This window comes from Gopherus flavomarginatus, chromosome 7, assembly GCF_025201925.1.
Source record: "Gopherus flavomarginatus isolate rGopFla2 chromosome 7, rGopFla2.mat.asm, whole genome shotgun sequence".
Lineage (NCBI taxonomy): Eukaryota > Metazoa > Chordata > Testudines > Testudinidae > Gopherus > Gopherus flavomarginatus.
Genome location: NC_066623.1, coordinates 92,907,484 through 92,934,676, shown reverse-complemented (window position 1 = coordinate 92,934,676; position 27,193 = coordinate 92,907,484). Strand labels below are relative to the sequence as shown.

General features: G+C 43.2%; 2 long non-coding RNA genes and 4 other non-coding genes across 8 annotated transcripts; 5 read left to right on the top strand and 1 right to left on the bottom strand.

Annotated features, from left to right (window-relative positions):
* Positions 1–6,676: 6,676 nt before the first annotated feature.
* On the bottom strand, positions 6,677–7,948 carry LOC127054827 (uncharacterized). Its single transcript, XR_007775349.1, has 2 exons — positions 7,399–7,948; positions 6,677–7,352 (listed from the first exon to the last, which is right to left on the bottom strand). It is a non-coding gene; the product is annotated as an uncharacterized LOC127054827 (long non-coding RNA).
* Positions 7,949–8,203: 255 nt separating this feature from the next.
* On the top strand, positions 8,204–27,193 carry LOC127054825 (uncharacterized). 3 transcript variants are annotated; one of them, XR_007775347.1, is made up of 5 exons: positions 8,204–8,408; positions 9,083–9,181; positions 20,238–20,492; positions 24,123–24,318; positions 26,498–27,193. It is a non-coding gene; the product is annotated as an uncharacterized LOC127054825 (long non-coding RNA). The 3 variants fall into 3 exon arrangements; XR_007775346.1 differs by lacking the exons at positions 8,204–8,408; positions 9,083–9,181; positions 20,238–20,492 and adding exons at positions 8,603–8,627; positions 9,327–9,434; XR_007775348.1 differs by lacking the exons at positions 8,204–8,408; positions 9,083–9,181; positions 20,238–20,492; positions 24,123–24,318 and adding exons at positions 8,603–8,627; positions 9,327–9,434; positions 13,082–13,277.
* On the top strand, positions 9,624–9,706 carry LOC127056050 (small nucleolar RNA SNORD45). The gene has a single exon (XR_007775694.1). It is a non-coding gene; the product is annotated as a small nucleolar RNA SNORD45 (small nucleolar RNA).
* Positions 13,955–14,037, top strand: LOC127056051 (small nucleolar RNA SNORD45). Its single transcript, XR_007775695.1, has one exon. It is a non-coding gene; the product is annotated as a small nucleolar RNA SNORD45 (small nucleolar RNA).
* Positions 20,682–20,764, top strand: LOC127056049 (small nucleolar RNA SNORD45). The gene has a single exon (XR_007775693.1). It is a non-coding gene; the product is annotated as a small nucleolar RNA SNORD45 (small nucleolar RNA).
* Positions 24,998–25,080, top strand: LOC127056046 (small nucleolar RNA SNORD45). The gene has a single exon (XR_007775690.1). It is a non-coding gene; the product is annotated as a small nucleolar RNA SNORD45 (small nucleolar RNA).

Here is a 27,193-nt window from a genome sequence, read left to right as displayed (position 1 = left end):
TGTCTACTACGAAGGGAAAACCGACGGTGGCATGGAAGAGGTGAACCTCTCCACCACCCTGGAACGTCTGGAGCGGCAACAAATCAAGGAGCTGTGCGCTAGCTTCGCCCCGTTGTTCTCAGCCACCCCAGGACGGACTGAACGGGCATACCACTCCATTGACACAGGTAATGCTCACCCAATTAGAACCCTACCCTACCGAGTGTCTCACGCCCAAGCTGCTATAGAATGGGAGATCCAGAACATGCTGCAGATGGGTATAATCCGCTCATCTACCACTGCATGGGCATCTCCAGTGGTTCTGGTACCCAAACCAGATGGGGAAATACGCTTTTGCATGGACTCCCGTAAGCTAAATGCGGTAACTCGCCCAGACAACTACCCAATGCCACGCACCGATGAGCAATTGGAAAAGTTGGGACGTGCCCAATTCATATCTACAATAGACTTAACCAAGGGGTACTGGCAAGTACCTCTAGACGAACTTGCCAAGGAAAGGTCAGCATTCATCACCCATGCGGGGGTGTATGAATTTAATGTACTTCCTTTCGGGCTGCGAAATGCACCCGCCACCTCCAGAGGCTGGGAGATGGCCTACTAGCAGGACTGGGAGAATATGCAGTTGCCTACCTCGATGATGTGCCCATTTTCTCTGACTCCTGGCCCGAACACCTAGAACACCTGGAAAAAGTCTTTGAGCGCATCAGGCAGGCAGGACTAACTGTTAAGGCCAAAAAGTGTCAAATAGGCCAAAACAGAGTAACTTACCTGGGACACCAGATGGGTCGAGGAACCATAAACCCCTACAGGCCAAGGTGGATGCTATCCAAAAGTGGCCTGTCCCAAAGTCCAAGAAACAGGTCCAATCCTTCTTAGGCTTGGCTGGGTATTACAGGCAATTTGTACCACACTACAGCCAAATTGCTGCCCCACTGACCGACCTGACCAAAAAAAACCCAGCCGAATGCAGTTAAATGGACTAATGAGTGTCAGAAGGCCTTTACCCAGCTCAAGGTGGTGCTCATGTCAGACCCTGTGCTAAGGGCCCCGGACTTTGACAAACCATTCCTAGTAGCCACAGATGCATCTGAGCGTGGTATAAAAGCAGTTCTCATGCAGGAAGCAATGGATCACAACTTCCATCCTGTCGTGTTTCTCAGTAAGAAACTGTCTGAGAGGGAAAGTCACTGGTCAGTCAGTGAAAAGGAATGCTACGCCATTGTGTACGCTCTGGAAAAGCTACGCCCGTACGTTTGAGGACGGCGGTTCCAGCTACAAACAGACCATGCTGCGCTAAAGTGGCTTCATACTGCCAAGGGGAACAACAAAAAACTTCTTCGATGGAGTTTAGCTCTCCAAGATTTTGATTTTGAAATTCGACACATTTCAGGAGCTTCTAACAAAGTAGCTGATGCACTCTCTCGTGAAAGTTCCGCAGAATCCACTGGTTAAAATTTGTCCTTGAAATGTAGAAAGTCTTGTAGTTTACATACGTATTAGTATATGTATAGGTACATGTGTTGTATTAATCTGTTTATTTTAAAGTTCTAGGAAGAAATCACCGCCAGTGAGGTTCCCCACTGTCTGCGATTTGGGGTGTGTGTCATAAACAGATAGTTAAGAGTTAATGTCTCTTTTACCTGTAAAGGGTTAACAAACAGGGACCCAAACACCTGACCAGAGGACCAATCAGGAAACAAGATACTTTCAAATCTAGGTGGAGGGAAGCTTTTGTTTGTGGGTTTTGGTTTTGTGCGTTGTTCTCTCGGGGTCCTGGACAGGACTAGAGGTGCAACCAGGTTTCTGCCAATCTCCCTGTTACAGTCTCTTATCTATTCAGAATAGTTAGTAAGTAAAAAGGCGGTCATAGTCTTTTAACTTGTTTTTCTTATTTGCAGATGTGTATTTGCTGGAAGTAACTTAAATTGTGTTTCTGCTGGAGAAAGCTTCTTTCTATTGTCTATAAGCTATAAAAACTCTATATATTTACCATCTTGATTAGAGACAATTTTTATGTTTTTCCTTCTTTAATAAAGTTTTTTCCTCTTTTTTTTTTTTCTTTTTCTTTTTTTTTTTTTTTTTTTAGAATCTAATTGATTTTTTTTGGTTATCTTTTGTAAAACTCCAGGGAGGGGAGTCTGCACTCACCAGGGAATTGGTGGGAGAAAGGAAAGGGAGGAGGGAAGAAAAACCTGCTTTCTGCGTTTTATCTCTGTATCTCTCTCCGGGGAAGAAGGGAGGGGGAAGGGGTGATTCAAGGAGTTGAATCATGGTGGTCTCCTAGTGTACCCAGGGCGGGAAAGAGCTGGGAGGAAGAAAAGGAGGGGGAAGGGAAATGGTTCATTCCCCTTTGTTGTGAGACTCAAAGAATCTGGGTCTTGGGGGTCCCCAGGGAAGGGTTTGGCAGGACCAGAGGGTATCAGGCCCTGGAATTCCTGATTGGTGGCAGCGCTACAGAATCTAAGCTGATAATTAAGCTTAGAGGACTTTAGGCTAGTACCCATATCCTGGACGCTAAGGTCCAGAGTTGGGAATTATACTATGACAGCCTCAAAAGAGGGATTTCCACTATAATATATTAGGTGGACAATGTCTTAATTCCTTTGTGCTTTTCTTCATTTCCTAGCCCTAGCTTTCATAAAACCATAACACTAATTTTTGCAAATGGGAAGTTTTGGTTCCTGAAACAAGCTATATGGATGCATATGAAATATTTGCAACTTCAGAGTCCCTCCTCAGAGGATGTAATTAGTAAATGCACCAATTCAGCATATCAGGTGATGGGCCTCTTCTCAGTCAACTGCACTTGCAGTTCTGATTGCATTTGAGGGAGGTTTGTGCTCCCTGCATTCTGGCATCCTGCAGGAACTTAGCTTGCCTGCCCTAAGGCTGCTCTAATTTATGCTCTTTCCCATGGCTTCCAATAAGCCCTTGGGAAGCAGAGACTAGTCATAGTGCAGCATGCTCTGGCCATGCTCCCAGTCCAACTCCTGCAGTGGTGGCTGGAAACAAGGCCAGTGTAGACCTCTTATGCTATCTCTACAGCAGCTGGGGAGACCCTCTGCATAGGGGTTATTCTCAGGAAGCTGTTTCTGCCCACCTGAAGGCCCCTTTACACTACCAGAGTAATATAAAAGGAGCCTTAGTGTAACAGAGTTGGGCTCCATCTCTACATTACAGTAGTTGAACTGCTCCAGAGTGTATATATTTTTTGTACCTTTCTGCATCCTTGGGATTTTTTTAAAGTGTTCTCAGTTTGCAGAAATTGTAAGAATCAAAGAAAGAAATAGAATAAGAAAAACTATAGAGAACTATTAGCTAAATACCACTCTTTCCTACGTGTGGCTTTGCTTAGGATAATAAACATGCAGAACCTGGGGACTATTAGCTGTTTTATAAAACCTCGGGGGGACAGGACATGCTTAAAAAGGGAAATGGCAAAAATGTTACTAGGGAAAAGAGCAGAAGGGGGAAAAAAGGGACTCTTCCCCCCCCCCCCGGGGCAAGTATACACAAAACAATGCTTCCTCTCACCAAACCACCCCCCCCCTCCCCCCCCCCCCCCAAAAAAAATTTCCATTATCATTTCTGGGAGAATCTCTTCCATGGGGACTTGATTCAACTTTTAACTTAGGTAGCAGAACAGGAAAATCAGATGGTGGTTGTAGAAGACCATTCTCCACACTTTAACCCCCCTAGGTCTTGCTCTCCTTGTCAATCCCTGCTCTCCTAACCATGGTATATTTGGTAGATTTACCTCTCAGAAGGCTAGACAAACCACACCATCAATCTAAATGGTGTTAATAACTGTAACATGTCTGAAATCCATTTCTCTGTGTGTGGCTTAAAAAAACAAAGGGGAGGGAGGTGTTACGACTGGTTCTTTCCACTTGGCTACACCATACATTCTTACAGCATGCACTCTAGTGGAAAATCTGTGTGATTTTTGGAATGTTTACTTGTCTTGGAGTAACTTATGTGATCTTGTTTATTCGTGTATGTTCAGCATGTAAATGCTGTCATTTCTATCAGTCTCTACTTAGAAATAACTTAACTCTGGGAACTGCTGAAAAGGGCAATTTTCTGAGAGATTTTGTCACCAAGAAAGAGTTCTGATAGAACTCAATATCCATGCACCTTTCCTTGGTTTCTCAGATATATTCCTCTTTCTTTCGTAGCAAGCCACCATCTGAAATTTAACATCCAAACCCATGACTGGTGCTTATAGAGGACTTCGGTTATTTTTTTTACTATTATTGACCGGAGCATTTGATGGAAGGCTAAGTCTGGCATGCAGGCCATTTATTGTTTCTTGTAGCTTTTTAATCTTTAGTTATTGTAAATTGCCAGTTTGCTAACTTGGAGAACATCAATCCTGCAACATATTCAGGTGATGTATACAAAGAACTATAAGACTGAAAATTCACATTCAAATATCCTCTTTTTCTAGGGATTTTCTCCATATTACACCATATTGTTATACACTGCATTTCATCCTTAAGAATCCCAAAACATTTTACAAATCAAAATAACAAATATAAATTATACACTGTGACACCCTGTACTCCATATCCACTTTTATATGATTATGATACGTTTTGTACAAAGCATGACTTGTGAGGTATCATTTAGAAACTCAATCTGCTGAACATCATTGTCCTATTAAGATGTGTGTAACATCACTGGATGTAAAATTATGAGATTTTGCTATTTGACTGTAACTGAAATATGTTGTAGTTCTGGGTAACACCCACAAACTAGTTTTTCAGAGACAAAACACACAGCAACCCCAGACAGGTCAATAAAGTCAAGTGGGCTATCATTTAAACTGCCATTCTTCAGCAATGGGGAAGTGTAAACAAGAAATTCACATTTCCTCCCAGATATGGTGCAGATCTCACATATAAAGGGGACTGTTTATCTACCCCATAGCGGGGGCCAGGGATATTCCAAAAAGAGAGGACATGGGTATAAAAATAAAGGACAGTGACCTCCGCAGGACCCTCATCTCTCCTCTCCGCATTACATTGCTCTGCTCGTACCATCAATGAATACCTAAAGAACTCAAAACTAAGGAGAATGGTCCAGGCTGAAAGGAAATCCAGACCGGGAGCACTGAAGTGAGAATTGCCTGCAGTATCTAGTGTGGTGAGAATTATGTTTGCTTCAAATCTTATTTAGCTTGGTAAAGTTTAGGAATTAGCTTGCAGTTTTATCTTTTTTTCTTTTGTAACCAATTCTGATTTTATACCTTTCCACTTATAATCACTTAAAATCTATTTTTTTCCCATTTAATAAAAACTTTATCTAAACCAGTGTGTGTGTTTGAAAAATCTTTACTCAGGTCAACAGGACTGGTGTATATTAATTACCCATTGTTGGAATGACAGACTAAATATGAGCCTGTACAATCCAGTGGGCTACTGCAGTACAAGATGCACATTTGGAGTGGGGGTGGGGGAGCTGGGACTCAGGGATACGTGGGTGTCCTGTGTGGAATTCATGGATGGCTGGGCATAGCATTCATGTACTCAGCTGGGAATGACTTTGCCAGCTGGTAGCTGCGAGTGAGCAGAGCCCTCAGGGGCTTGCTGTTCACTAGCAAAGCAGTGTAAAACATCCCTAAGGAGACACACCAGTTCAGGTTGCAGCCTGTGGAATATCACATGCACAGGATCACATCTCCCAGTTCTGAAGTGCAATCACCTCAGATGTAGAAAATAGTGAGTGTTGAGTAACACACAGACTACACAACTGCTTAGGTTAGGAAGGGCAGAACCCCATTTCCATTTGACGCTTCAAAGAGAATATAGTTAATCTTGTTTTGAGCCAAATCCCTACTGTCTGCACCTTTTGTGATCTAGAGTTCTAGATTCTAATACAAACATGTCAAGTTGTACAGTTTGCTGAGTAGTATTTTCTGTTAGGGAAGAACAATCTCCCCTAAAAAACTGTAGCAGCAGGTCCTCTTAGTTTTCAGTACTTTACACAGAAATGCTCACCTCTCATTTGATTCTACTCCTCAGCTAGAAATTCCACATAAAATGACAGCAGATTTTCTCAAGTTCCTGTTCCTTTAAGTAGCTACAGCCAAGAGAAAGACTTACTCCTTTTGATGCCTGTTATTTAACAAGTATTAGTTTTGCAAACAATCAGGGCCCTAGGTTAAGGAAAGAGCAAGTTCAGAAAAGATTTCTTTCAGAATGGGGTCCCCATTAAGTACAGGTTGTAGTTGTTTGATGGTCCCCTATATGGGTTCCAGAGTGGAATGGTAAGTGACAACTAAGGGTATGCAGTCAGAAATGGTTTTATTTATTTATTGAAGCAGGTTTTCTCGGGGTATTTGTGCGGCCCATTCCATGGTGTGATCTACTTCTCTAGTGGGGTGTCCTTGCTCAGTGAAGGCGATTTAGAGCTAGATAGTAAAAATCATGGACTGAATAGAGACACCCATCAGCTGTGTTCCCTTCCTCCCGCCCCATGATGGTAGAGGTGTTAAGAGGTCACTTCACCTTGACTGGTCCCTTGAGATATGTTAACTTATACTAAACAATCTGTTCCACCTTGTATTTAGTGCTCCTGGAGGAATTCTGTGCCAAAAAATTAAAAATTATGGGCACAGTATTTTAAAATTCTGCATATTTTGTTTGTAAAAATAACAATATAATCACACTAGTTTCAATTATTTTGGTAATTTATTTCAAAATACTTGTCAGCATGTATGTCTGTAACAATACAGACAACAAAAAAGATTCAGGACAAATAAGTTCCATAGTAGGCATATTAATATAGAACATTGAGTAATAATTAATTTAAAGACCAATACAGAAACATATTTCCTGCACTCCTCAGAAGCAGTGCAAAGGCTTGGGAGAGTTAGGATAATTGAGGAGCTGAGAGAGAGGAAAGTAATTGCTGGGAAGGACTGGTGGGTTGTTGAGTGTGGGTGGGAGAAGTACGGAACAAGTTTTTTTGGGAGTGGGGAAGGATTGTTAGGGAGTCTGCCCCATGTCAACCCTGGCTGACCCCTAGCCTCTCTCATTCAGTCAGACACATTTGCCCCAGTCAGCCACCACTCCTCCCCCTGTGTTTCTGCACCCCCCATTCCCATTCAGCCCATCCCACACCCTCCCCTCCAAGTTATCCTTCTGAACTCAAGCCTATGACCCACCTATGTGCCCTATGCTGTCCATCCATTCATCCATCCCTCCAATTCCTGTGCCTCCTGACCTGGACCCATGGCCAGGGCACTGTGAGGAACACAGCCTCTTCTCTTTCCCATCTTTGCTCCCACCTGGGAGTGATTTCTCTCTTCTGGTGCCACAGCAGCCCCTGGTGGACGAAAAACACAGCTGCAGCCCTTGTCCAGCAGAATGTGTTTTCAGTGAGAAAAAAGACTCTGTTTGGGCCCTGAATTCTGGTCTGCAGAGCAGCTCAGAATTTTCCTACAAGTAATTTACCTGTTATGCTCTGAGTACATTTCCCAGACCTGCAGATGAGCTCTGTGTAAGCTCAAAAGCTTGACTCTCTCACCAACGGAGGTTGGTTCAATAGATTCTGGTCACTGACTGTGTCTCCCTAATATCCTGGGAAAAACATGGCTCCAACACTACATATTACCTTATATGGCATTTCTCTCTGACGAATGTAATGACTTGTGAGGCTCCCTCCTACCTGCCACGCACATAAAAAGTGAGTCCCATGGACCATGTGAGCTGACATGCTGTTTAATGTTCCCCTGCCCCAAGCATCCAAAATTTAAAAGGCGGTGGGGATGGGGGATTAGAGATTGAAATGAAAACTATTTGTAAGCCTCAGAAGGAAGCCACAATCCCTCCCCCGAAAAAGTCTCCCTCTCTCTAACACTGCGGGAGTGCCGAGCAGTGTCCCTCCCTGGGCAGAAGGGGCTAACGGAACGTTGGGGCAGCGGGCCGGCGAGGTGGCATTGCTGGCGGTGCGCTGAGCCCAGCGCGGACACTGACGTCCGTTGAGCCTGGGTCGCGTCGAGTGAGAACGGCCGACGCCGTGCGCGGGGCTCAAGCCGATGCCTGACGTGGCTGCAGCTGGGCGCAGCCTCAATCTCCTGGTCAATCCCGCGCAACTGCACGAGACCCCCCATGAGCCCCACGTGGTCGCTCTCTGTTGTGCAGGCGGCGCCGGTCAGCCGGGTCCTCCTGAGGCGGGCAGCGCGTGCGCACCTAAGCGGAGTCGGTTCGTTGCTAGTCAGGGCGCCCGCACTGCGCCGCTGGGGCTACGAGGAGCTCTGCTCAGAGTAACCAGGCTGCGCAGGCAGCGCCATAGACAGCTATGGCGGGGTCTTGAGAGGCCGGCGGGGGCACCGCCTTCTCTCGCGACCCCGCCCGTAGGACAGACGGTTGGTGGCGCGTGCGGCGGAGGCTGCTAACATGGTGGGTGGCTCGCTCCTGCCGCGTGGTGCGGGCTTCTCCGGGCGGTCTCCCTCCCCGTCCGCTCGCTGCTGGCCTAGGCCGCCCTTTTGCTCCCGGCTTCCGCTCGCTCGGGTCTCGGCGTCCGGCCGGTCCACCGGCCTGCGCCTGGCGAGCTCGCTTGGCTCCCGTCGCTCCCGGACCAGCTGGTTCGCTGCAGAGCGCGGGAGGCGTCGCCCCGCGGTAACGGTTGTAGAGCCCGGCGCCCGCTGCCAGCCTAGCGGGGCCCAAGCGCGCGGATAGCGGGGCGGCGGCCGTTGGAGTAACGTGGCCGGGGGGGCTGCGATGGGGCCTGGGCTGGAGATGGAGACGGGGGTGGGGGGATTGTCCTCGGTGCCGGCCTGTGAGGGACTCGGGCTGTGTAACTGGGCAGTGCCGGGCGATCCCGGGCTGGAATCTGAGCGCTGAGCTGAGCGAGCCTGACTTGGAATCGGGGCCGCGAACAGCACGAGGCCCAGGCCCAGCCACGTGAACCGTAGGCGGCTCGCTATTAACCCGTCCGCATGGATTCGCTGCAGAGCGCGCCCTTGATTGCCAGGTGGGGTAAGAGAGGAGGTCGGTTTTTAAAATAACTTGTAGTTTGGTTAATGTTTATCTGGGTTAGTGAAAATGTAAACTTATCGAAGTTTTACTTATAGACTTTGCTCTGTCAAACAAATTTTATCTGGAAAGAATAAAGCAGATGTAATGTCTGTTTTAAAATAAATGAAGTACTGACAAATATTGAGCTTCGACAGGTACACTAAACATGAATTAATTGTTCTCTGTTCTGTTACAATCAACTTAAGTTACTTGTAACAATAATCGGTTAATTAAAAATCAGGTACTAAGGTCTCTCTAGATAGATAATACAACTTAACTTTTTGTTTCTTTTTAAAAAAGGGAACGCCACAAAAGGATGTCGTTATAAAACCTGATGCACCAAGCACCTTGTTTTTGGAGAAACATGCAGATTACATAGCTTCTTATGGTGCAAAGAAAGACGATTATGTAGGTATTTGCTTATTTCACTATTGAAAATACTCTGATAAGCGATATATCTTGCCCTTTCCTGCACTGATAGGAGTAGGTTGGCAGGTGATGAGTTAGGAAGTTAGGTATCTTTTTGGCTGAATGCAAAGGGAAGGGTTAAAAGAAAAGATACTGTTGTTCTGAGAGGTGGCGATGGTGCCTTTCTTTGGTCAATGATGAGACTTGGCATGTATTATCTGACTCTAAAGTTGAAGATCACTGCTTTAGCTCTAGAATTACTCTGAGACCTAGGAAACGTGATCTTTTGTTTATTAAGATGAATTTGTGTTATAGTGCTATGTCTTCCCAAATACCATGTATGCCCCATAGTTGCCTTTCTGCCTGCTATAATGAACCTCAACATCACTGGATTTAATCTGGATTCTACTGGAAAAGTTACTGTTTTGAGACTTCCATATTATCTTAGGTGTAGCCCTAAATTCAGTGTATTACAATAATCTAGTCTGAGGGTGAAAGGGATACAGGTAATTGCAGAGGTCTTCATCGGAGAGGCAAAGTTGCAGCTATCCTTGCCAAACAGAGACAAAAAGAAGCACTCTTGTCTGCTGCTGCTATTTATATATTCAAAAGGATCTGAAATTCCCACAGGACCCTTACATTGGAATTCAGGTAACACAAGACAGGTGCGCCTCTCTCTTCCATATATTTGTCTTAGCCAACCAGAATGTACTTCCTCTCTTGTTAATAGTGACCCTTTGCCAACCAACCCTGTGTGGTTTTATGAAAGACAGTACTGTTACTGGTGGGGAGATCAGATCCACCTCCAGAGGCAGTGCAGAAATAAGGGTAATACACCCTCACTTCTTTGCTGCAGAAGCCCAGGAACTGGGCTCCAGGCTCTCTCTCTCCCCTTCTGCCTCCCCCCGGCCGCAGCTCTGGGTCTAAGCTGAGCTCGGGGCTTCCTCCTGCAGCATCTCTCGCCTCACTGGGGTTTTTCACTCCTGGTACCTGCAGCTGGGGCAGCCTCGGCTTCTGGGCTTGCACCGCACATGGCTCTGGCACCAAGCCCAGGGCTTCCTCCTCTCTGGGCTTCTGCTCCTGATGGCTGCAGCCAGGGTGGAGGAGGGGACAGACAGTCTGGGCTTGGAGCTTCTGGCCCCTTCCACTCCAGCCAGGGGTCGGGGCTTCCATAACACATGCGCGCACACACACTCCTCGGGGCTGCTGCTGTGCCTCTGGGTGTGGAACTCAGGACTTTTGCTCCTGCCATCTTGGCCTCTGGGCAGCTCTGTCTTGGGGCTTCCCCCCTGCTGCCACTCTTGCCAGGCTTCAGGGCATCCCAGGCTCAGGGCTCCTTCCCCTGCAGCTCTTTCCAGGGCTCAGGGTAACCTGGTAGAGGCTTCTTCGGGGGCTGGGACACCTACTTTTTTTTTTTTTTTCTGGGGGATTCCTAAATTGGCCAGGCGCCCTGACTTAATCTGACCCTGGTGTGGACTAGCAGCTAGGAACCCCTGTCTGGGGTGCTCCCAGCAGCACTGGGGGAGATCCTATCCACCTCTGGGATCTTCCTCTAACTGCAGAAAGCTAGGTGTGTGCTGCCTTCAGAACCCAGCTCTGAAGGCAGCACAGAAGTAAGGGTGGGAATTTCGGGACCTCACTACTACAACTTTACAAAACCTCCCCGCCTCTTCATTCCCCTCCGCGCCCCCCCCCCCCGTGCCCCACACACATAGACACTCTATCCCATTTTGAGTCAAGAGCCCCACAGTTACAACATCCTGAAATTTCAGATATAAACATCTAAAATCTTTAAATTGATCAAAAATCCTCTAGCCATGAAATTGACCACAATGTACTGTGAATTTTGTAGGGCGCTGTGGATTGGGATTTTTTTGTTTGTTTGTTTGCGGTGTAGATATGCTTTGAGAGGTCAGGATGCAGTGGGTTTTCAATGGCAGGGATCCTGGAAGCTCTGAGAACCCTGGTTCCCTCCTGTATCTGCAGCAAGGAAGCCCTTATTAGAGCCAGGGCTTTCAGGTCCTGACTCCATGGCAAGAACCCCTGGAAGCCTTGCATAATGGGACTGCCTTTGAGTGCTGGGAACCTGGTTCCCAGCTCAAGTAGTCCACTTGGCTTACCTATCCGAGATCCTCAGATCCTGGGACCCTAGGCTCCACAGCAACCCACCAGGAAGTCTGTGATGCAAGTTTGTCAAAGCAGACTGTTTTGAAACATATCTGGTTCAGTTGATTGGCTTTTTCAACGGAACTGTTTTGTAGGAAATTTCCTGACCATCTCTAATTATCGAACCTCATATGTTACGTTGTTTCGGTCTGGTTTGGTTTTAGTGGTCCACTTTCAAGTCCCCCAATGGTCTAGCCTTAACCTTTGTGCCAGAAATACCAAAACATGAGGAATTTTCTCTTGGGAATGAGTACTTGCAGATCCTTTCAAATATAGATATTCTTTAGCAATCCTCAGTATGCTGGAGGCATATCTTGGCATGTTAGCGGTCAGTTCTGGGAGCAACGTTTAAGTAGAAAATGACATAGTTAGTTTAGCCATGTGATGTGTGTTACAATATTGGGCAGGCTTATGACTTCAGCTGGGCATATAATGCATAATTCTTTATTAAATTAATCTCTTGTATCCTGCTCATAGTAGTACAGCTTAGATAAGTTTTAATAGAATTACAAACAAAGTGAATTGAACAGTCTAGTCAGTCAGTACCTTTTCCCAAAGTAGTCTGTAGCAGTTGTGCATGGGGTTTTTTAAGCCAGTTATAAATATCTGCATATATTTGATAGTCATAAGGCTACACAGAGAAAATGTACAGAAAAATAAAATTAGACGTTTAAATATGACAGGTCTCCCAACAAGTTGGTCTCAGTTACGTTTTAAAGTGTGGTGCCTCTAACTGAAGCCTGCCTTCTCTTTTGCCATGTGTATGGTCTCTCTTTCCTGCTCACCTGTAGCAAGAAAATACATAAATTACTATTGAATTTTATAATACAATATGAAAAATCATAGGTCATGCTGATCAAGAAAGATTTTGTAACAATATGTTAAGCTACAATAAATGAGTTTTTCTTTTCCTGTTACTCTAAGTTGCTTTGCTTTGATTTTGGGAAATGGCAATTATGTACTTAACTGAATGTTAGGCTGTTACTCTGAGGGGACCATTTGGCTTAGTAACTTGAGCAAAGGACCAGAGCCAAGAAGATCGTAACTTATGATCTGGTCTGAGCTACTATCTTGCTGCGTAAATGTGGGCAAGTAACTTGACCTTATGCCTCAGCCATCTAAGATGGAAAAATTAAGTAAAAGGCAGCAATTCACTGACTCAGTTGCAGTATCTTAGCCAGCTTAGAAAGCTTATACTTCTTAAGTAAACAACTTAGAATAAAGTATAACTTGGCTTGTTGGTTGGATGGGGAGGATTTGGTTCACAGAACTTTGTAAATTCTGCAATTCTGTACGTCACACTGAGCCCTGCAAATCCACAGATACCTGCATTCTATCTGTGGCTATATGCATCTGTGGATGCAGTTGTATTGTTAACATCTTTGCAGATCGGCTGCAGATCCTAATTTTTGTATCCAAGCAGGGCTCTTCTTGTTTATATATCTTTGTCTGCTTAAGAACTAAAATTCTGTATTACTTAGGAGTACTGTATGTCGGAATATTTGAGGATGAGTGGTGTCTACTGGGGACTGACTGTAATGGATCTCATGAGACAGCTGCAACGAATGACCAAAGAAGAAATCTAGCATTCATGAAATCATGTCAACATGAGAGCGGTGGAATAAGTGCCAGTATAGGTCACAATCTCACCTTTTATATACCCTTAGTGCTGTCCAGGTAAATATATTGAAAAGAAAATATTGGAAGTAAGTGAAAACAGCTGCTTAACTTAATAGTGTGTCATGCCTGAGTTGAAACTTTTAATTGGGAAGCTTCTGTTTTAAAGCTTACTGGTATAGCAATACAAATTTGAGAAGTAAAACATTGATGTAGATTTATTTTAATTGTAAGCTATTAAACACTTTCTTCTGTGGTGTTGGGGCCCCATGCACAGAGGTTGACTCAAGTGCATCTTGTCATTCTGAGCCAACATATACTGTAGTATTTTCCCAACTTGCCTGCCTACTCAGCTAATAATGTAGTGCCTTCTTTCAAAGTGAAGGTGTGGTCATGTATCTGCAGCTGACAGGATGCCGTACAACAGAGCTCCTCGTGATTACACACTGGCTCCATTACAGATCTAGGTTCGAACTACTTGTAGAGTCAAGTTTCCTCTGCTCTATACCAAAAAATGTTACCCAGTCCAGTTTTAAACACTTACAAGAACTGAATGAAGTTAGTGGAAAATACATTTGGTCCCAGCTTGTCAAACTATCTAAATGGCATTTAGTTAAATACTCTTGCATCATAGATCATTTTCTAGGGAAGAAGTGTTGTGGGTTGTAATCCTTGAATAGGATGAAATATAAAGTAGATGTGTCTGGTAGTGAGAGATGGGGCTTAGGAGTTTCGCAGGTCAATGATGAGTCTCGGCATGTATTATGAATCTAAAGTTGATGATTATCACACTTTAGCTCTAGAATTACTCTGAGACCTGAGGAAATTGCTGTGCCCACTCTTTTTAGTTTGAGTGAATACCAGGTATTGTGGGTAGAGAACCACACTTCTGCTTATCATAAATTTGGGCACAAGTTATTCGCAGTGTCTTAATTGGTTATGACACATTCTGGACCTAGTTTGGGTCTATCCGTGCTGGCCAGCCAAAAGATTTGTACGTCCCAGCCCAGTATAGAGAGGGAATAAGTCTTGAGGTCCTTCTGATTTATTTAAACTTCTTATGCTTAATATTGATGTTACTATAAGATGATAAACCTACAATAGATTGCAGCCTAAATATAAACTGAGAATTAAATTTGAAAATTTAAGAGTCAGGAAATGCAAATCAACAGTTCTTTTAGCAATGCTAAGCTAACCCACCTTGCACATGCTGTATTCATTTATATTGTACATTAAGAATTCTAAACTGCTAATCCAAAATGAATGTAGATTACCATCAGAAGCTTAATTTCTGCTTTTCCTGCCCTCCAAGGCTATTATATTAACATTGACATCTTGTGTTCTGTTTTATTGTTAAATTTAAAAAGCATATTACAACACTGGAGTATTATGCAATGCTCTGTAAACTGCAAAATATAGATTACTGCAAACACTGTAGCTGGAATTCTGGCGTTGCTAATTTTGTTTTCTGGAACTCCATAGGACTTTAATTGCAATCAGCAGATAAAGAGAACTTAGACTTGGATGAAATTTTTCAAAATTTTGTTGAAATTCTCCTTCTTTCCACCGCCCCCTTTATAATTCTGCTCAAAAAAGCTCTTGGAAAAACCTGTATAGAATGAATCACTTACATGATTTCCTATAATATGGTTTAACTAAAAATTTCATAACTTAAAATTCTTCTCGCTATTACCAAGCATGTGCTTCTTATTGAGGACTAGTCTATAATTTTCAAGTCTGATGGTTCTTAAATTGTGATTTCTTTTTTGAATATATATTTGTAAAAATGTGCCCATCCAAAAGCTTTCTGCACCTTTCCATTACTTAGGTATACATGCTACAACAAGCCCAGAACATTCTTCTCTCCTAACAAAATTCAACCATAATCAGACACTAATAAATCAATACCGTGTTCCATGATGCTAGTTTAACTCAAATGATTACTTAAAACTTTAAAGTGGAGAAAGAGATTGTGTTGAGACCATGCATGGAAATCTTCACCTTTAATTTGGGAATTTTAAAATTTTATGGAATCAAGTTTGTAACGTTGGGTAGGTTGCAGTTAGCTGAAGCTTTCATGGTAGTTAAAATTTTTGTAGTGATTTATGTTTATCAATAAAATGAAGTTGTGTGTTTTTGTTTGTTTTTAAGAAAACTAGGGCTGTGGTTCCCTGGTAAATTCTAGGAAACTTTACCCTTCTCGTAATTGATTTGAGTCATTTTCGTGTTGCAGATTCTTACCTTATGTTGTTGATGTCATAAAATCGCTGACTACGTAAAAAGCCTGCAAAAAGAAGATGGATCATCTGCTGGAGACAAATGGGGTAACATATCCTCGAAATCTCATGGATGGATTGACACATTTCATATAATAAAGCAGTTAAGAATAAGTCGCTCTGCATGTTTTTTCACTATGTATTATGCATGAACTGCATTTATGTCCCTCACTGTAAAAAGGAGTCATTGTGTAACAGCCAGTCACGTCATTGCTTTTCTAGGTGACTCAACTTAGAGAAAAATTGATATAAATAACAAATTGATCAACCATCATAGAAGCTTCTGAAAACTTGTTAGAGCTTGTGATGGGGAAGTGCCTTTTCATTTCAGTGTAATTTGTACTAGATATTAATCTTTGAGTTTAATATCTAGTGATTTATAAGTTGTATATATTTATTGCTTGTAAAAGGAACTACCTCTCTGCATAGTAATGACACCAATCTGTGTCTGCATTCACAGCTTCTAAAAATACTGATCTCGTTTGATTTTTATTTTTAAAGGGTATGTTTGTTCACATTTTCTTCTATTGACATTTTAAAGTATTTTTTTATATGAAATATTAAAATATTTCAGTATTGTATCCTGTTGAATATCAGTTACAACAGAACCATTGTTTCATTTTTCAATTAATAAAATGAACTGATCGAGATATTTCAACATACGTAAATATATATACATCAATTTGAAGTTGACAAGCTATGTGTTGGTGCTGAATACAGATGACTATTTTAATACCAACTTTTACAGTTCAGCCAGTTTGTCATAATATAGTAATAACATGCACAGGCAGGGATATGACAAATACTAACAATATAAATTATCAGACTGGATTACTGAAATGCACTGTAAATGGGGCTACCATTGAGGAAAATTTAGGAGCAAAAGCTAGTACAGAATGCGGTTACCTGCTTGATTGGTGATATGAGCTACCACAAGGCTATTAAACCATTTCTGAAAAACTGCACTCATTCCCTATTTGGGGTACAGTTTAAAGTGTTGACTTGAGTTATAATTACTATGGTCTAATCAACACTGGGAAAAGAATTACTGGTATATTGCGCACGCAGACCCACACACGCACCCCCATGTATGCACAGTTGCTGGTATAACTATTGATTCCATTAGCAAAATAACAAACTTTTTTAAAGAATATAACTACACTAAGGCTTTTTTACCACTATAGAAATGTCATAAAAATCACTCCTCTAACTGATGAAACTAATACTTGCAAAAGTTTCTAGTGTAGACCTTGCCTGAGAGACCTTCTTTCTCGATCTGTGCCTTCATACCACCTCAAGACCTTGAGCATTGTGGAGACTGGTGTTGATGTATTCTTGAAGCTCCACTGCTCTTTAACTTGCTTTGTCCAAAGTTGTGAGTCTTTGTGGCCTTCAGATTATGATATTGAAGAGTTGAGAGTGGGCAATGTGGGTAATTAACTGGTGAATGAATCACTGTGTTGATATTTTTCAACCAGTTCTTTCTATTCAGTGCACATACTGTGTACTGGGTGCCTTTTATAAACTGAAAAATAAATAGCATATTTACACATTTATCTCAAGCTTGGCTCCAACACTACATATAATCTTATATGGCATTTCTGTCTGAGGAATGGAATGACTTGTGCGGCTCCCTCAGACCTCCCACGCACATAAAAAGTGATTCCCATGGGTCATCTGAGCTGGCATGCTGTTTTCATGTTCCCCTGCCCCCAAGCATCCAAAACTAAATTTGCAATTTTATATTTCTGTACAGGGGGTTGATTGTTGTACAGCAGCCCAAATGAACTGTATTGTCAAGAAATTGTTGGTTTTGCAGAGGCCCTAATGGAAACCTATTGCATGTGGTAGTAGGAGTACAGACATTACAAATAATGGAAGAGAGAGATTTCAAAGACTGGAAGTTGTCTATTTGCTCTAATTACAGGGTGGTATTTGGCTCTTTTAGTTGGTACTTGACTACGTTTCTAAAAGCCTGGTAAAGGTATTCCCTCAGAAACCGATGAACCCAATTCCTGGAATGTTTGTATTTTGAAGGATGCTTTACTCTTAGGGCTTGGTTGTAGAACACTCCAGGGGGCTTTTGGAAATCCTTTTATCTATTCTCTGAATACCAAAGTAATTAAGTGACTATAGTTTGGCATAGCTATAGCCCGCTAGTTAGGTATGATATCATGTAGTATTTGAAATAGTACTGTGGATTCTCTTTTTATTATCTGTAATATTGTGGCGCCAGAACACATTTTTAATCAAAGCTTGCAAAAACAGAATACTAAATTTTATCTCCAGACCTTCTTATAAGTAGTAATATTGGAACAGAGTGTAATTGAATTTTTTCTTTTTATGTACTTTATGCATTTTAGATTCCCTGTTGCTCACCTTTTTTCTTTCAAAGTCTGTCTTTGAAGCCAGCCATGTGTTAGAAAACGACAACTCTACCAACGCTTGAAAGAACAATAACTGCACTCCTAGAATTCTGACTTTAACAAACAAAGGCTGTCTTGGAAAGTGCATATAGCTTGTGTATTACAGAATGATAGAAATATAAGGCCAGAAAAGGAGCCCCATGCTGAGGAAGGATGAAGTATATACATATTATGCAATTTACAAGTCATATAGTAAAGTCTCTAAGGTTCAGGGCAGCAGCTGTCAATCAGCCTAGCTGTCTCTACATGCTGGTGAGGTTGAACTAGCTACAGCCCTAAAGATGCAAAATTTTTCATAGGTCTGAGTGATGTACTGAGGTCTATCTTGTAGAACAGACCTAAGGGAATGCTACAGCATCACAGATGCTCCACTCTAACGCTTCAGTGTAGACACTACCTCTGCTAATACGAGGGACTCTCCCATTACTGTAAGTAATCTGCCTCCCTTGGAGGTGGAAATTAGCTAGGTCATGAAGAATTCTTCCATTGACCTAGTGCTATGCTAGGGGTTATGTTGGCTTCACTGTTCTTTACAAGGGTGTGAATTTTTACATTCCTCCAGTAGTTAACAGTTAGGCCTGGTCTACACAAGAAAAATCCTAAGCGTGTTTTGTTCCTGCTTAAAGCGGCCTAAGCTGCTGACCAAAGCACTCTTCCAGAATGCCTCCACCGGTGGAATTATCAAGCACAGCTATTATGCTTTACATTCAGTCCCTCTCTAAACCTGCATTAGCTTTCAAGCCTGAATTTGCTTTAAGTTCACTCTTGCAGTTAATCTAGTTCATTCGTTTCTGTATGGTGTGCTGCCACGGTCGGAGAAGCTACATTTCAATCTGCTCTTTGGTCTGGGGGGAGTCCTAGGTAGGTTAACCCAGAGGAGGGCCCAACCTTTATAAAGAAGCGGTGTGGGGTGGGGGATTAGAGATTAAAACGAAAACTATTTGTAAGCCTCAGAAGGAAGCCACAATCCCTCCCCCAAAACAGTCTCCCTCTCTCTAACGCTGCCGGAGTGACAAGCAGTGTCCCTCCCTGGGCAGAAGGGGCTAACGGAACGTTGGGGTAGCGGGCCGGCGAGGTGGCACTGCTGGCGGTGCGCTGATGCCACCACAAGCCGCTGAGCTGAGCCCAGCGCGGACGCTGACCCGCGATGAGCCTGGGCCCCGTCGAGTCAAGACGGCCGACGCCGTGCGCGGGGCTCAAGCCGATGCCTGACGTGGCTGCACCAGGGCGCAGCCTCAGTCTCTTGGTGCCTCCCGCGAGACCCCCCATGAGTCCCACGTGGTCGCTCTCTTGTGCAGGCGGCGCCGGTCAGCCGGGTCCTCCTGAGGCGGGCAGCGCGTGCGCACCTAAGCGGAGTCGGTTCGTTGCTAGTCAGGGCGCCCGCACTGCGCCGCTGGGGCTACGAGGAGCTCTGCTCAGAGTAACCAGGCAGCGCCATAGACAGCTATGGCGGGGTCTTGAGAGGCCGGCGGGGGCACCGCCTTCTCTCGCGACCCCGCCCGTAGGACAGACGGTTGGTGGCGCGTGCGGCGGAGGCTGCTAACATGGTGGGTGGCTCGCTCCTGCCGCGTGGTGCGGGCTTCTCCGGGCGGTCTCCCTCCCCGTCCGCTCGCTGCTGGCCTAGGCCGCCCTTTTGCTCCCGGCTTCCGCTCGCTCGGGTCTCGGCGTCCGGCCGGTCCACCGGCCTGCGCCTGGCGAGCTCGCTTGGCTCCCGTCGCTCCCGGACCAGCTGGTTCGCTGCAGAGCGCGGGAGGCGTCGCCCCACGGTAACGGTTGTAGAGCCCGGCGCCCGCTGCCAGCCTAGCGGGGCCCAAGCGCGCGGATAGCGGGGCGGCGGCCGTTGGAGTAACGTGGCCGGGGGGGCTGCGATGGGGCCTGGGCTGGAGATGGAGACGGGGGTGGGGGGATTGTCCTCGGTGCCGGCCTGTGAGGGACTCGGGCTGTGTAACTGGGCAGTGCCGGGCGATCCCAGGCTGGAATCTGAGCGCTGAGCTGAGCGAGCCTGACTTGGAATCGGGGCCGCGAAGAGCACGAGGCCCAGGCCCAGCCACGTGAACCGGAGGCGGCTCGCTATTAACCCGTCCGCATGGATTAGCTGCTCGCGCCCCCTTGATTGCCATGGGGGTAAGAGAGGAGGTCGGTTTTTAAAATAACTTGTAGTTTGGTTAATGTTTATCTGGGTTAGTGAAAATGTAAACTTATCGAAGTTTTACTTATAGACTTTGCTCTGTCAAATAAATTTTAGCTGGAAAGAATAAAGCAGATGTAATGTCTGTTTTAAAAGAAATGAAGTACTGACAAATATTGAGCTTCGACAGGTACACATAACATGAATTAATTGTTCTCTGTTCTGTTACAATCAACTTAAGTGTTACTTGTAACAATAATCGGTTAATTAAAAATCAGGTACTGAGGTCTCTTTAGATTGATAATACAACTTAACTTTTTGTTTCTTTTTAAAAAGGGGAACGCCACAAAAGGATGTCGTTATAAAACCTGATGCACCAAGCACCTTGTTTTTGGAGAAACATGCAGATTACATAGCTTCTTATGGTGCAAAGAAAGACGATTATGTAGGTATTTGCTTATTTCACTATTGAAAATACTCTGATAAGCGATATATCTTGCCCTTTCCTGCACTGATAGGAGTAGGTTGGCAGGTGATGAGTTAGGAAGTTAGGTATCTTTTTGGCTGAATGCAAAGGGAAGGGTTAAAAGAAAAGATATTGTTGTTCTGAGAGGTGGCGATGGTGCTTTTCCTTGGTCAATGATGAGACTTGGCATGTATTATCTGACTCTAAAGTTGAAGATCACTGCTTTAGCTCTAGAATTACTCTGAGACCTAGGAAACGTGATCTTTTGTTTATTAAGATGAATTTGTGTTATAGTGCTATGTCTTCCCAAATACCACGTATGCCCCATAGTTGCCTTTCTGCCTGCTATAATGAGCCTCAACATCACTGGATTTAATCTGGATTCTATTGGAAAAGTTACTGTTTTGAGACTTCCATATTATTTTAGGTGTAGCCCTAAATTCAGTGTATTACAATAATCTAGTCTGAGGGTGAAAGGGATACAGGTAATTGCAGAGGTCTTCATCGGAGAGGCAAAGTTGCAGCTATCCTTGCCAAACAGAGACAAAAAGAAGCACTCTTGTCTGCCGCTGCTATTTATATATTCAAAAGCATCTGAAATTCGCACAGGACCCTTACATTGGAATTCAGGTAACACAAGACAGGTGCGCCTCTCTCTTCCATATATTTGTCTTAGCCAACCAGAATGTACTTCCTCTCTTGTTAATAGTAAACCTTAGCCAACCAATCCTGTTTGGTTTTATGAAAGACAGTACTGTTACTGGTGGGGAGATCAGATCCACCTCCAGAGGCAGTGCAGAAATAAGGGTGATACACCCTCACTTCTTTGCTGCAGAAGCCCAGGAACTGGGCTCCAGGCTCTCTCTCTCCCCTTCTGCCTCCCCCCGGCCGCAGCTCTGGGTCCAAGCTGAGCTCGGGGCTTCCTCCTGCAGCATCTCTCGCCTCACTGGGGTTTTTCACGCCTGGTACCTGCAGCTGGGGCAGCCTCGGCTTCTGGGCTTGCCCCGCACATGGCTCTGGCACCAAGCCCAGGGCTTCGTCCTCTCTGGGCTTCTGCTCCTGACGGCTGCAGCCAGGGTGGAGGAGGGGACAGACAGTCTGGGCTTGGAGCTTCTGGCCCCTTCCACTCCAGCCAGGGGTTGGGGCTTCCATAACACATGCGCACACACACAGTCCTCGGGGCTGCTGCTGTGCCTCTGGGTGTGGAACTCAGGACTTTTGCTCCTGCCATCTTGGCCTCTGGGCAGCTCTGTCTTGGGGCTTCCCCCCTGCTGCCACTCTTGCCAGGCTTCAGGGCATCCCAGGCTCAGGGCTCCTTCCCCTGCAGCTCTCTCCAGGGCTCAGTGTAACCTGGTAGAGGCTTCTTCTGGGGCTGGGACACCGACTTTTTTTTTTTTTTTCTGGGGGATTCCTAAACTGGCCAGGCGCCCTGACTTAATCTGACCCTGGTGTGGACTAGCAGCTAGGAACCCCTGTCTGGGGTGCTCCCAGGAGCACTGGGGGAGATCCTATCCACCTCTGGGATCTTCCTCTAACTGCAGTAAGCTGGGTGTGTGCTGCCTTCGGAATCCAGCTCTGAAGGCAGCACAGAAGTAAGGGTGGGAATTTCGGGACCTCGCTACTACAACTTCATTCCCCTCCGCGCCCCCCCCCCGTGCCCCACACACATAGACACTCTATCCCATTTTGAGTCAGGAGCCCCACAGTTACAACATCCTGAAAGTTCAGATATAAACATCTAAAATCTTTAAATTGATCAAAAATCCTCTAGCCATGAAATTGACCACAATGTACTGTGAATTTTGTAGGGCCCTATTTATACCTGTGGATTGGGATTTTTTTGTTTGTTTGTTTGCGGTGTAGATATGCTTTGAGAGGTCAGGATACAGTGGGTTTTCAATGGCAGGGATCCTGGAAGCTCTGAGAACCCTGGTTCCTTCCTGTATCTGCAGCAAGGAAGCACTTATTAGAGCCAGGGCTTTCAGGTCCTGACTCCATGGCAAGAAGCCCTGGAAGCCTTGCATAATGGGACTGCCTTTGAATGCTGGGAACCTGGTTCCCAGCTTAAGTAGTCCTCTTGGCTAACCTATCCGAGATCCTCAGATCCTGGGACCCTAGGCTCCACAGCAACCCACCAGGAAGTCTGTGATGCAAGTTTGTCAAAGCAGACTGTTTTGAAACACATCTGGTTCAGTTGATTGGCTTTTTCGACGGAACTGTTTTGTAGGAAATTTCCTGACCATCTCTAATTATTGAACCTCATATGTTATCTTGTTTCGGTCTGGTTTGGTTTTAGTGGTCCACATTCAAGTCCTCCAATGGTCTAGCCTTAACCTTTGCGCCAGAAATACCAAAACATGAGGAATTTTCTCTTGGGAATGAGTACTTGCAGATCCTTTCAAATACAGATATTCTTTAGCAATCCTCAGTATGCTGGAAGCATATCTTGGCATGTTAGCGGTCAGTTCTGGGAGCAACGTTTAAGTAGAAAATGACATAGTTAGTTTAGCCATGTGATGTGTGTTACAATATTGGGCAGGCTTATGACTTCAGCTGGGCATATAATGCATAATTCTTTATTAAATTAATCTCTTGTATCCTGCTCATAGTAGTACTGCTTAGATAAGTTTTAATAGAATTACAAACTAAGTGAATTGGACAGTCTAGTCAGTCAGTACCTTTTCCCAAAGTAGTCTGTAGCAGTTGTGCATGGGGTTTTTTAAGCCAGTTATAAATATCTGTATATATTTGATATTCATAAGGCTAGAGAAAATGTACAGAAAAATAAAATTAGACGTTTAAATATGACAGGTCTCCCAACAAGTTGGTCTCAATTACGTTTTGGAGTGTGGTGCCTCTAACTGAAGCCTGCCTTCTCTTTTGCCATGTGTATGGTCTCGCTTTCCTGCTCACCTGTAGCAAGAAAATACATAACTTACTATGGAATTTTATAATACAATATGAAAAATCATAGGTCATGCTGATCAAGAAAGATTTTGTAACAATATGTTAAGCTACAATAAATGAGTTTTTCTCTTCCTGTTACTCTAAGTTGCTTTGCTTTGATTTCGGGAAATGGCAATTATGTACTTAACTGAATGTTAGGCTGTTACTTTGAGGGGACCATTTGGTTTAGTAACTTGAGCAAAGGACCAGAGCCAAGAAGATCGTAACTTATGATCTGGTCTGAGCTACTATCTTGCTGCGTAAATGTAGGCAAGTAACTTGACCTTATGCCTCAGCCATCTAAGATGGAAAAATTAAGTAAAAGGCAGCAATTCACTGACTCAGTTGCAGTATCTTAGCCAGCTTAGAAAGCTTATATTTCTTAAGTAAACAACTTAGAATAAAGTATAACTTGGCTTGTTTGTTGGATGGGGAGGATTTGGTTCAGAGAACTTCGTAAATTCTGCAATTCTGTACGTCACACTGAGCCCTGCAAATCCACAGATACCTGCATTCTATCTGTGGCTATATGCATCTGTGGATGCAGTTGTATTGTTAACATCTTTGCAGATCGGCTGCTGATCCTAATTTTTGTATCCAAGCAAGGCTCTTCTTGTTTATATATCTTTGTCTGCTTAAGAACTAAAATTCTGTACTACTTAGGAGTACTGTATGTCGGAATATTTGAGGATGAGTGGTGTCTACTGGGGACTGACTGTAATGGATCTCATGAGACAGCTGCAACGAATGACCAAAGAAGAAATCTAGCATTCATGAAATCATGTCAACATGAGAGCGGTGGAATAAGTGCCAGTATAGGTCACAATCTCACCTTTTATATACCCTTAGTGCTGTCCAGGTAAATATATTGAAAAGAAAATATTGGAAGTAAGTGAAAACAGCTGCTTAACTTAATAGTGTGTCGTGCCTGAGTTGAAACTTTTAATTGGGAAGCTTCTGTTTTAAAGCTTACTAGTATAGCAATACAAATTTGAGAAGTAAAACATTGATGTAGATTTTTTTTTTAATTGTAAGCTATTAAACACTTTCTTCTGTGGTGTTGGGGCTCCATGCACAGAGGTTGACTCAAGTGCATCTTGTCATTCTGAGCCAACATATACTGTAGTATTTTCCCAACTTGCCTGCCTACTCAGCTAATAATGTAGTGCCTTCTTTCAAAGTGAAGGTGTGGTCATGTATCTGCAGCTGACAGGATGCCGTACAACAGAGCTCCTCGTGATTACACACTGGCTCCATTACAGATCTAGGTTCGAACTACTTGTAGAGTCAAGTTTCCTCTGCTCTATACCAAAAAATGTTACCCAATCCAGTTTTAAACACTTACAAGAACTGAATGAAGTTAGTGGAAAATATATTTGGTCCCAGCTTGTCAAACTATCTAAATGGCATTTAGTTAAATACTCTTGCATCTTAGATCATTTTCTAGGGAAGAAGTGTTGTGGGTTGTAATCCTTGAATAGGAAGAAATATAAAGTAAATGTGTCTGGTAGTGAGAGATGGGGCTTAGGAGTTTTGCAGGTCAATGATGAGTCTTGGCATGTATTATGAATCTAAAGTTGATGATTATCACACTTTAGCTCTAGAATTACTCTGAGACCTGAGGAAATTGCTATGCCCACTCTTTTTAGTTTGAGTGAGTACCAGCTATTGTGGGTAGAGAATCACACTTCTGCTTATCATAAATTTGGGCACAAGTTATTCTCAGTGTCTCTTAATTGGTTATGATACATTCTGGACCTAGTTTGGGTCTATCCATGCTGGCCAGCCAAAAGATTTGTACGTAGGGTTCCCAGCCCAGTATAGAGAGGGAATAAGTCTTGAGGTCCTTCCGATTTATTTAAAATTCTTATGCTTAATATTGATGTTACTATAAGATGATAAAGCTACAAGAGATTGCAGCCTAAATATAAACTGAGAATTAAATTTGCAAAGTTAAGAGTCAGGAAATGCAAATCAGCAGTTCTTTTAGCAATGCTAAGCTAACCCACCTTGCACATGCTGTATTCATTTATATTGTATATTAAGAATTCTAAACTGCTAATCCGAAATAAATGTAGATTACCATCAGAAGCTTAATTTCTGCTTTTCCTGTCCTCCAAGTCTATTATGTTAACATTGACATCTTGTGTTCTGTTTTATTGTTAAATTTAAAAAGCATATTACAACACTGGAGTATTATGCAATGCTCTGTAAACTGCAAAATATAGATTACTGCAAACACTGTAGCTGGAATTGTGGCGTTGCTAATTTTGTTTTCTGGAACTCCATAGGACTTAAATTGCAATCAGCAGATAAAGAGAACTTAGACTTGGATGAAATTTTTCAAAATTTTGTTGAAATTCTCCTCCTTTCCACCGCCCCCTTTATAATCCTGCTCAAAAAAGCTTTTGGAAAAACCTCTATAGAATGAATCACTTACATGATTTCCTATAATATGATTTAACTATAACTTTCATAACGTAAAATTCTCGCTATTACCAAGCATGTGCTTTTTATTGAGGACTTGTCTATACTTTTAAAGTCTGATGGTTCTTAAATTGTGATTTCTCTTTTGAATTTATATTTGTAAAAATGTGCCCATCCAAAAGCTTTCTGCACCTTTCCATTACTTAGGTATACATGCTACTACAAGCCCAGAACATTCTTCTCTCCTAACAAAATTCAACCATAATCAGACACTAATAAATCAATACCGTGTTCCATGATGCTAGTTTAACTCAAATGATTACTTAAAACTTTAAAGTGGAGAAAGAGATTGTGTTGAGACCATGCATGGAAATCTTCACCTTTAATTTGGGAATTTTAAAATTTTATGGAATCAAGTTTGTAACGTTGGGTAGGTTGCAGTTAGCTGAAGCTTTCATGGTAGTTAAATTTTTGTAGTGATTTATGTTTATCAATAAAATGAAGTTGTGTGTTTTTGTTTGTTTTTAAGAAAACTAGGGCTGTGGTTCCCTGGTAAATTCTAGGAAACTTTACCCTTCTCGTAATTGATTTGAGTCATTTTCGTGTTGCAGATTCTTACCTTATGTTGTTGATGTCATAAAATTGTTGACTACGTAAAAAGCCTGCAAAAAGAAGATGGATCATCTGCTGGAGACAAATGGGGTAACATATCCTCGAAATCTCATGGATGGATTGACACATTTCATATAATAAAGCAGTTAAGAAGTCGCTCTGCATGTTTTTTCACTATGTATTATGCATGAACTGCATTTATGTCCCTCACTGTAAAAAAGAGCCATTGTGTAACAGCCAGTCACGTCATTGCTTTTCTAGATGACTCAACTTAGAGAAAAATTGATATAAATAACAAATTGATCAACCTTCATAGAAGCTTCTGAAAGCTGAAAACTTGTTAGAGCTTGTGATGGGGAAGTGCCTTTTCATTTCAGTGTAATTTGTACTAGATATTAATCTTTGAGTTTAATATCTAGTGATTTGTAAGTTGTATATATTTATTGCTTGTAAAAGGAACTACCTCTCTGCATAGTAATGACACCTATCTGTGTCTGCTTTCACAGCTTCTAAAAATACTGATCTCGTTTGATTTTTATTTTTACAGGGTATGTTTGTTCACATTTTCTTCTATTGACATTTTAAAGTATTTTTTATATGAAATATTAAAATATTTCAGTATTGTATCCTGTTGAATATCAGTTACAACAGAACCATTGTTTCATTTTTCAATTAATAAAATGAACTGATCGAGA